The 10,778-nt window shown below is 37.0% G+C and overlaps 1 long non-coding RNA gene across 1 annotated transcript in view; it reads right to left on the minus strand.

Annotated features, from left to right (window-relative positions):
• The window catches only part of LOC140966804 (uncharacterized), a 117,273-nt gene that overhangs the window by 37,627 nt on the left and 68,868 nt on the right, over positions 1 to 10,778 (minus strand). The gene's annotated exons all lie outside the window — the stretch shown is intronic.

Below are 10,778 nucleotides of genomic sequence, written 5' to 3' on the forward strand. Positions count from 1 at the left end.
CCTTCCATAAAATGCCTCAAAAGGAGCCATCCCGATTGATGATTGGAAACTATTATTGTAGGTGAACTCCACTAGAGGTAACTTTGGTTCCCAACTGCCCTGGAAGTCAATAACACATGCTCGAAGTAGATCTTCCAAAATCTGTATAACTCTTTCTGACTGTCCATCGGTTTGAGGATGAAATGCTGTACTGAATAATAACTTGGTCCCCATCGCTGCATGTAGGCTATTCCAAAACGATGACGTGAATCTCGGATCTCTGTCGGAAACAATAGACACAAGAATCTCATGCAGGCGAACTATCTCTCGAATATATAAGTCAGTTTACTGAATCATGGTGAAAGGCGTCTTAATAGGTAGAAAATGCGCTGATTTCGTAAGACGATCAACTATCACCCATATAGCATTGAATCTTTTAACTGTCTTTGGCAATCCCACAACAAAGTTCATGGTGATATTTTCCTATTTCCACTCGAGAATAGGGAGTGGCTTAAGTTTCCCCGCTGGTCTTTGATGCTCTTTTTTTACTTGATGGCAAGTCAGACACTCGGATACAAATCTCAGAATGTCCCTCTTCATGCCTGGCCACCAATACAACAACTGCAAATCTTTGTACATCTTCGTACTTCCCGGATGGATGGAGTATGGTGAGTCATGAACTTCTTTCATAATAAGATCTCTCAAAGAAACCTCACTAAGAACCCATAACCGATCTCGATAATGAACTATACCATCCACCGCTGAATATGATTTCCGACCCTTGGCTTCATCTCTAGCTCTCCATTTTTGCAACTGCTCATAAGTGGACTGCCCATCACGAATTCTATGTCTCAAAGTCGACTGTACTAATAATGTGGCAAGGTTAGGGGCCTCGCCCCTAGCACACTGTAAGCTCAAACCACTGTATCTCGGACTGCAACAGTTTTTGGAGTGATAGATGAGTGATAACTGCTGATTTTCTACTCAATGCATCTGCCACTACATTAGCTTTTCCCGGATGGTAGCTAATGTCACAATCAATAATCCTTTACTAACTCAAGTCATCTACGCTGTCTCATATTCAACTCCTTTTGGGTGAAGAAGTATTTCAAACTTTTATGGTCGGTAAATATCTTGCACTTCTCCCCATAAAGGTAGTGTCTTCAAATCTTTAGTGCAAACACTACTGCTGCAAGCTCAAGATCATGAGTAGGGTAGTTTTTCTCGTGAATCTTCAACTGTCTCGACGCATAGGCTATAACTCGGTCATTTTGCATCAGAACTGCGCCCAATCCAAGTTTAGAAGCATCGGTATAAAGAACATACTCCCCTTGCCCCGATGGCATAGATAACACTGGTGCCGATATCAAAGCTTGCTTCAACTTGTCAAAACTGTCTTGACACTCGGGTCCACAAACAAATTTTGCATTCTTCTTTGTCAAAGCGGTCATGGGTACCGCTATAGATGAGAACCCCTGAATAAAATTGCGATAATAGCCAGCCAGTCCCAAGAAACTGCGAATCTCGGTAATACTCTTCGGTACTGGCCACTCTTTCACTGCCTCAACCTTGCTTGGATCAACTTCAACGCCATCGCTAGAAATGATGTGGCCTAAGAATGCCACTCTATCAAGCCAAAACTCGCACTTGCTGAATTTTGCATAAAGCTTTCTGCCTTGTAGTACTTGCAGTGCTGTCCTCAAATGACGACTATGCTCCTCTTTGTTCTTCGAATAAATCAATATATCATCAATGAAGACTATAATAAACTGATCCAGATACGGCTGAAATATGCGATTCATGAGATCCATGAAGATCGCTGGCGCATTATTTAGACCGAATGGCATGACCATAAACTTGTATTGCCCATATCTAGTACGGAATGTTGTCTTGTGTACATCAGACTCTTTCATTTTTAATTAATGGTATCCAGATCGCAGATCAATTTTAGAAAATACCGATGCTTCTTGCAACTTTTCAAATAAATCTTCAATTCTTGGCAGTGGATATTTATTTTTGATAGTGACCTTATTAAGTTCTCGATAATCAATACATAGACGCATACTACCATCTTTCTTCCTCACAAATAATACCGGTGCGCCCCATGAAGAATAACTAGTGCGAATAAAACTCTTGTCCAGCAATTCTTGGATTTGATCTTTTAATTCTTTCATTTCAGCGGGTGCCAGACGATAAGATGCTTTGGATATAGGAACAGTGCCCGACATAAGATCAATAGAGAATTCCACTTCACGATCGGGGGGAATACCAGAAACATCCTCGGGAAATACGCTAGGAAAATCTTTGACAATATCAACATCTTCTAACTTCTGATTGATAGGGGCAGGTGCGGTAGTGACACATGCTAGAAAAGCTTGCCATCCACGCCTAATAAGCTTCCTCGCACATAGAAAAGAGATAATGTGTGGCATTTGCTTGTTTCTCGCCGCCTCAAAGACAAAAGGTTTACCTCTAGGCGGTTGAATAGACACTGATCGCTGACTGAAATCAATCGAAGCTCCATTTGTAGATAGCCAATCCATCCCAAGTATAATATCAAATTCGGGCATAGGAAGCACAATAAGATCTGCCCGCACAACATCTTTGAATAAACGAAGCTCCAGATTCTTGACAATCTTAGATGTGAGCATTTGATCACCGGAAAGAATAGAAACTTTGAATCCCAAACCCATATCTTGAGGAGTAATATTCAATCTTTTGATGAAGGTTTCAGATATGAAGGAATGTGTAGCTCCTGAATCTAGCAATGCATAAGTAGCTACACCTAGAATGATGATCTTCCTTGCGGCGAAAGATGTCTTTTAAATCTTTTCGTGTTGAAGCTTAAGGATTTATTATCATTAATTCCCAAAACTATATGTAGTTTACGTGTTGAATTTAAGTATTTCTTGGAAAATTGCGTTTAAGCCCTTCAATTTTTTTTTCAAAATTTTCACATTAGTCCCCAAAATTTCGGATATTTGCATTATGGCTCTTAAATTTTTCAAAATTTTTCATTTTAGTCCTTTAAGATTTCAAAAATTACAATCATGGTCCTTAAGAATTTGGTAATTGCATTAAAGCCCCTTATCCTATTGTTAATTGCGCTTCCATCCCTTAATTATCAAAAATTACATTTTAGACCTCAAACTTTCGAAAATTGTTTCTTTGACCCTTAAAATTTCGAAACCCTATAATTTCCTTAGTTATGATTTTCTCTAAATTTTGGCCCTCGACTTTTTATTTGGAATTTAGTCATCCTTTACATAAAATAAGGCACAAAATTAATATCATTTTCCATGGTTCCTAAAATCATAACTTAAATCCAACTAAGTAGAGCATGCAACTTAATTTCCACTAGGTTAAATCTTGTTCCCAAATCAATTCTAATAACCATTTTAACATTTCACGCAATAATAAGCAATATAAAATATATAGAATTGTGATCAATCAAATACTGCAAAGCCCTGGCATTTATTACCGGTCAGAATTGGACCATAACGGAATTTCGGTCTATACCGGCACCATAATATCAGATTGGGGAGGAAGATCAGAATTAGAGATTGATAAAAAAGCAAGAATATGGGCTCGCGTGAGTAGGAAACAAAAAATCTCTATTCTAGTTCTATCATCAGCTATGGGTTCGAATCTAAGAGAAATTCTAGACAATGTTTATTATCCTGAAATCTTTTTATCTTTTCTGAATGATAAGGAGAGAAAAAAAATTGGATCAAAAGAGAATGCCATTTTAGAGTTTTATCAACAATTTGCTTGTGTAGGTGGGGATCCGGTATTTTATGAATCCTTATGTAAGGAATTACAAAAGAAGTTCTTTCAACAAAGATGTGAATTGGGAAGGATTGGTCGACGAAATATAANTCATTTGCCAAAATGTAGATGGTTGCACTCCTTGCATGGTTGCCTTTCAGCAGGCTTTGGTGCTCCAAGATTCTGTGGATTTTGTGGTTCTTGTTTCTTGACTCGACCTTGGGGCTTTTGAGGCCCTTGAGGTCTAGGAGGTACCGTATAAGGCTTTTTATTTGGTTGACTATTGTTTTGATACTGTTGCCTCTTGCGTTGTAACTCAAACTCGATGTCCTTCAAGGATTGCTCAGACTGGTATGCATAAGTAACTGCAGTAGCATAATCCGAAGGACGCATCATCATAACATTATTTCGTATAGTAGGTAGTAGATCATCCATGAAGTGTCTAAGTTTTTCTTCGGCAACCTTGACAATAAGGGATACAAAGTGGCAACCCCTATCGAACTTCTTCATAAATTCCGCCACAGTAGCGTCTCCCTGACGGAGAGTCATAAATTCCCTCTTTAAGCGGCTTCTCACATCAGCAGTAAAATATTTCTCGTAGAAAATTGTCTTGAATTGAGCCCAAGTGATAGTAGCAAGATTAACACTGTGCTCGGCTCCTTCCCACCATAAAGAAGTGTCGTCCCTAAATAGATAAGTAGTATACCTCACTCGATCTGCATCCCCTATATCCAGATAACGAAAGTGTACCTCAAGTGAACGGATCCAACTCTCAGCAGCAAAAGGATCGGTGGTGCCAGAAAACTCCTTCGGCCCTAGCCTCCGGAACTGATCATAAACGTCATGTTGTGGCCTAGGTGCATGTTGCATCTGTTGTAACTGCTACTATTGTAACTGATGCTGCTGTATCTGCTGCTCGAAAAGACAAGCCATCACCTCTAAAGCACGAGTAGCAGCATCTCCTGGTGGTGGTGGTGGTGGTGGTGCATTCCCTTGATGATTCACGCAGTTCTCTTCCTGATTCTCAATAACGGAGGCACGTCTAGGAGGTATTTTATCTGAACGCTTTCCAAATTCTAACGTAACCAACATGCATTTAAATCTAAGTTCTCTAATTATGTGACATATCCTAACTCATTTTAGCAATCTAAGCATGCAAAGCATAAGTACTCAAAAAGCTAATAAACATGTAGCACAAACATAATATCCATGTTGTCATGCAGGTAACATCATACTAAATCATATAAAGCATGTAAAAACTTACAACTTTGAGGCTTGACAACTGATCTTCCCGGCGTTGAAGGTGGCACAACCCTTTACAGGACCTTTGCTCTGATACCAACTGAAACGTCTGCCCTTTGTATTGCTTAAAAAGTACTAGAATTTTTTTTTAAACACTCCATTTTCGGCCACGTACATTTACCACATGAAAATATTTTACCCCTTAAAATAAAACATCAACCAACTAGTACTTCAAAAATCAAGTGAAATAGTCATAAAAAAGAAATCGTCGCATGTTTCACCAAACCTAAAAAGCAATAAATTTGAAAAGTATAGCACATATTAAACCTCTCAAAAATCTCTCAAAAGCATAAATAAATAGTCTCAAAATCTTTAACGTAAATCATGAATCATAACTCTTAAATGCGGAAAAGTATAAGCGCTGGTCCTCGGGTCGTGTGCACCGACAGTCCAGCAAAATCAACCATCAAGAACCCCAGTAATATTAACATCATCATTACCTGCATCCATCACACCTAGTGAATCTAAAGACTCAACACACCATAATCTTTATAACAAGTAATACGTATAAAACCACATGCAACAGTGAAAATACTTTTACGTAAAAATAACCTTTTCATGACATGCAAACATAACCTTTAACCTTTTCCTTTTTCCTCAACATAACATAAAAACCTTTAACATGATCATAAACATTTCCCTTTTCCTTTTCCTTTGTTGAATTCAGATCGTTAATTGTGACTTTTCTCAAACCTCAAAAGTCGATGGATCCATCTACATGAAACCGCAGTACAGGGCGGCGGGGGACACCAGCAACACTTTCACCGGTCAACTGGGGCCTGGCCTATCCTCATCGAATAGAAATACGATTGTCGGGGATCCCTCTGGGGCCTTTTCCCATAAATGAGCTCCCTCTGGGCCTTTTCCCCTCACGATATTCTCATTATTACCGTCACCTCATATCCTCATATCCTCTATGGTAACAATGGAAATACGATCAACTGGGGCTTGGCCTATCCTCATAATATGGAAATACGATTGTCGGGGCTCCCTCGGGGGCCTTCTCCCATAGACGGGCTCCCTCTGGGGCCTTCTCCCGAAAATAGGCTCCCTCTGGGGCTTTTTCCCCTCACGTTATCCCAAAGCATATCATCATATACATATACATATCTGTATCCAAGGAAACACGATCGTCGGGCTCCCACTAGAACCGTAACCCTCACGACATTTTCAACATATCATCGTATTAGTCACAATTATTTCACATTATTCAACGTTTCTTATTATCATCACTTTTAAAAAAAATCATGCATAGCATATCATTTTTATTTTTGAAACCAAACATGCAACATGTCTTTTAAATGTTTTCCTTAAATCATAAAAATCTCATAGACATTTAAAAATCATAATTTAATCATGAACATTCAATAAACATTTAAAAATAATCATAATATCATAAAAACAGCATTTAGAGCACTGCCATGTCGTTTACTAAATTTTAGGTGTAAAAAGACCGTTTTACCTTTGGACGTATAATTTAACGTTTTTGACCTTTTCTTAATTTCTTTGACTCTAACATGTCCCAAATAATTATTTAAGCCTACATAAATTTTCTAATATTTTTATTTAGCTTAAAGCGATGACTTTTAAATTAATATTTAAATATAACATATTAACGCGTTTTAATCCCGAATTAAACCGAAACTTAATATAAAATTCCCAAATTTAAAAATTAGACTTTTAATAATTATTTGAGCTTAAATATAATTTTTCATAATTTTATTAAGCTTAAATCTAGGCGTTTCAATTAATTCTTTAATTAACGTTTCGTGAGTCGATTAAATCCTGGATAAATCCAAAACTCGTTATTTTGATCCCAAATTTTATACATAGCATTTTTATTATTTATTCTACCCTTCCAAGTCATGAGCCACTCCCATGGACCCATGGATTCAATTTTAGTTCTAATATTCGAAATATTGACACCTAACCGAACACACCGAGCCGTCTCCTAATTTACTCGAGCCACGCCCGAGCCACCTTGAGCCAAAACCTAGCCAACCCACCTAGGGACCCTACTGACCCAGCCCAAGCCCTGGACCAGACCCTTGGACCTTTGAATAACCCCCTGGACTCAACCTCAAGTGCATGAGTGTGTGCGTTTGTAGTGTCCTTGCTGCATTGGGACTCCTAGCCGCCTAGGACTCCACCAGCCCTTAACCACCGCACCCCACCTGACCCTAACCATCCCTGGACCACGCCCATACTCGACCAAGACCAGCCCTAGCCCCGAAGCCCATGCACAAACCTCTTGGATCAGAAGCACAGCATGCGCGCGCAAGGCCCCCCTCACGCTATCATATTCATGCTCGGCCCTGCATGAACAAAACCATCCCAGCCATTGTCTCGACCCTGGACCACCTTCTCTAGACCCTAAAGGACCTACCTAGCTTAACCTAGCTCAGAGCTCCTGGCCGCGCAACCTCCTCCCTACACCAGCTGATCACCTGCGCTCCATCATGCCGTAACTCTCGGGTGGCTAGGACTCCTCCATAGCCTTTTACGTCGAGTCCTAGCGTGGCTAGGACTCTTCCCTCGACTCAACCACGTTCCTAGACAAGCCCTGGTCTCAACCAAAGCCAAGCCAAGCCACCAAACCTTTCCAACCAAGGCCCTACACTTAACATAACACCCGATGGTTTCCAGCTTTGAGTGTCTTGTATTGTGCAGTGTTATTGTTGCTTCTAATGACTCTAAAACTTGTGTAAAACCTGTCCCATAACATCCTAATACATGGAAGCCCCTTCTTAACATAATAAACATTTTTTTGAATCAATTAAAAAGCTTTCAAATTCATGATGAAGCACAAAAACGAAAATAAGAAAAGTGCATCTTGTTTTTCCATACAATACATATTTAAACCAATACTATGGTGTGATGGATGAGCAGAAAGGAGAATATGGAGTGCCTTTGCGTTATATACGCACGAAAAACCGTTGACGACGAAGAACGGAACGAGGAGACGAAGGCTATGAAGTTTCCCTTTGAATTCCGAAAATTCCTCCTTCAATTGTGAGTGTGTGCCATGTATGTTGATGGGGTTTTAGGGAGAGTTTCGGAATTTTAAAAGTGGGAGGCGTGAGTTATGTGTGATGGAAAAAGGGTTTTAACATATTGTATATTAAATTATTCTACTAATAGGGCTTAGGCCTATTAAGCCTCCTAATTAAGCCCAAAAACCTTTAATTAAATAACAAAAATTATTTTGTATAGACTAGTTTATGAATTTATTAGCCGGGATGCTATTAAGTTCGTATTTTTGTTGAAAAACTAATACCGATAAAATTTACGTCCCAGCGTTTAAAATCACCTCAAAAACCCCTTATTTTCAAAATATATGAAAAACCAACAACTATATTTTAAACAATTAAAAATAATTATTTAATAAAAACATTTTACGTTTTTCAGCCCTCGGTCTCCGTTTCTCGATCGCAACTTGAATATTACTTAAAATACAATTTTATGCATGATGATAATAACATCATATTTAACATATAAGCAGGTATGTCACATAATCAATTAGCAATTAAAATCATTTAATTAGCCATTTTTCATGTTTCCTAGATTCGCATGCAGTTGGATTACGTCTTCTTAATTTTGGACCTTGCACTATCATTAACAATTTCTATCATACTACTACTGATATAGAAGAAGGTCTCCAACCGGATATTTATGAGGTTACTTCAATACTAACCGGGGACTTAATCAATCAATTTTGTCGCATCCAAGCCGTCTTGCTGTCACAAATCTTAAGTCTTTTTACTATGTTCTTCAAAAGCTCGCAATATGCAATTGGACTCCATCAAGAAACTCCACAGCCGTCACGAGACAGGGTGGTCTTCAAAACTGTACTCCACTTTGCAGAGGAAGGATTCAAATCTTCCAAATTAACTACCTTTTCACTCACTGATTTACGGGATCCTTGAGTCTCATATATTCATTAGAGATATTGCTGAGAAATGTCTAATGTAAGTGATCTGATGAAAATTGCCCTTGGTCTACTTAAGGAAACTGGAAGATAGACCTACATCGGTCTGCCTCCGTGGGGTACCTGATGTTTCCAATACGACCCAAGTTTCTCACAACATTGCGTCCTCCACCGATTATGTCATGATTTATTTACCGTCATCCACACTCAGCTTGATCATGCTCTGGCCAAAATCATTCAAACAAAGGCTAATCCAGTTTACTATGAGAATCTTGTTGCTGATTACAAACTGATGTTGGAAGTGGCTGTTCATTTTGGACAAAAAGAAGGAGAAGATCAAACTGTTGGTGCACAAACTGATGAAGCTGGACCATCGGGAACAAAATATGATAGTGTGTGTGTATGAGTGTGTGTGTGTTTATATACCAATATTATTATTTTGTAACATTCATAAATATGTTGGATTTCAAGTTAAAGTATGGTTTGACCAATTAAATTCATGAGACAAATTTGTGAGCTTGATAAATCTAAACTTTAATTAATTAGGTAGTAGAGTTCGAATTATTCTCTCATACAAGAAACGACTTATGATACTTGATGGAACGTTATTAAAATTTGGTATTAGAGTTCGAATTTTTCTATCAGAGAAGAAAACGACTGATGATACTTGATGGAACGTAACCCACGTCCTCCATAATTGGGGAGTAGAATGAGTTTAGCTAATTTGTTTCGTAATCGAAGGTTCCAAAGAATATTTAATTTATTACCATTTCCTGAATATTAACTTGTGATTCGATAATAAAGTTGACTAGACAGCATCTACTTTTATAATTTTAAGGGAAATTGCTATTACTATTTTTTTTTTTACTTATTAATCTGTTATTGTTATTTAACAAATAAATAAAATTTATCGTAAATTATTCAATTTATTAATATTATGTAACACCTCAGTCGTATGTTTCCACAGGCACAAAAAACAATTATTTTTAATAAATCAATAAATAACACTTCCAAAATTAACAAATATATATATTTAAAATTATGATTTTACAAATGGTGTTGATAAACTGTATTTTATTGAGAGAATAAATTGTTTTTATAAAATATATTTAATATTTTTTTTAAACAGTACTTTTCAAACTCGTCAATTTTGTTTTGGTATAAATAAATTAAATCATTTTATTCGAAATAATTTTTGGATGAATTTATCAAATTATTTTGAAAGCATTTCATTAGTCTTTTTCTAAAAAAGAAAACTTATATAAAATATTAAATATTTTTAAAATAAATTCGTCAAGACGCTTCCGCAACAAAAACATACAATTTGACGATTTGGACCTCTTTTGATAAAAAAAATATATAGAACGTATTTGTCCTACTGATTGTCTTTGATTGGTTTAGTATGAATGAAACAGAGAACAATTATCGTCATTTTCGAAGCATTCATATTTATTTCAGTACTCTCGTCTTTCTTATGATTTGTTAATTTAATGTGATATATTATACTTTTCGAATTGTAAAATATATTTCATTGGCAGTAAAAAAGTATTCCATTTTTAAAAAATAAAATAATAAATATATATCTTATTTTGTTTATTCAGTGAGAACTAACCTCCTTTAAATTTTGCATTAAATACGTGGAACTCTCTCTGGCCCTATAAATATTCAATTTATTTATCATATTCATTAATTAAATTGGTCCAATCGAATTAATGGCAAGTTATTATTGCCACCCCATACTCAACCCACGAAATTCAATTGCTATCCTTTTTTTACATTTTCATATACTATCCCCATATAT

The sequence above is a fragment of the Primulina huaijiensis genome, chromosome 2 (genome assembly GCF_012295235.1).
Source record: "Primulina huaijiensis isolate GDHJ02 chromosome 2, ASM1229523v2, whole genome shotgun sequence".
NCBI classification, from domain to species: domain Eukaryota; kingdom Viridiplantae; phylum Streptophyta; class Magnoliopsida; order Lamiales; family Gesneriaceae; genus Primulina; species Primulina huaijiensis.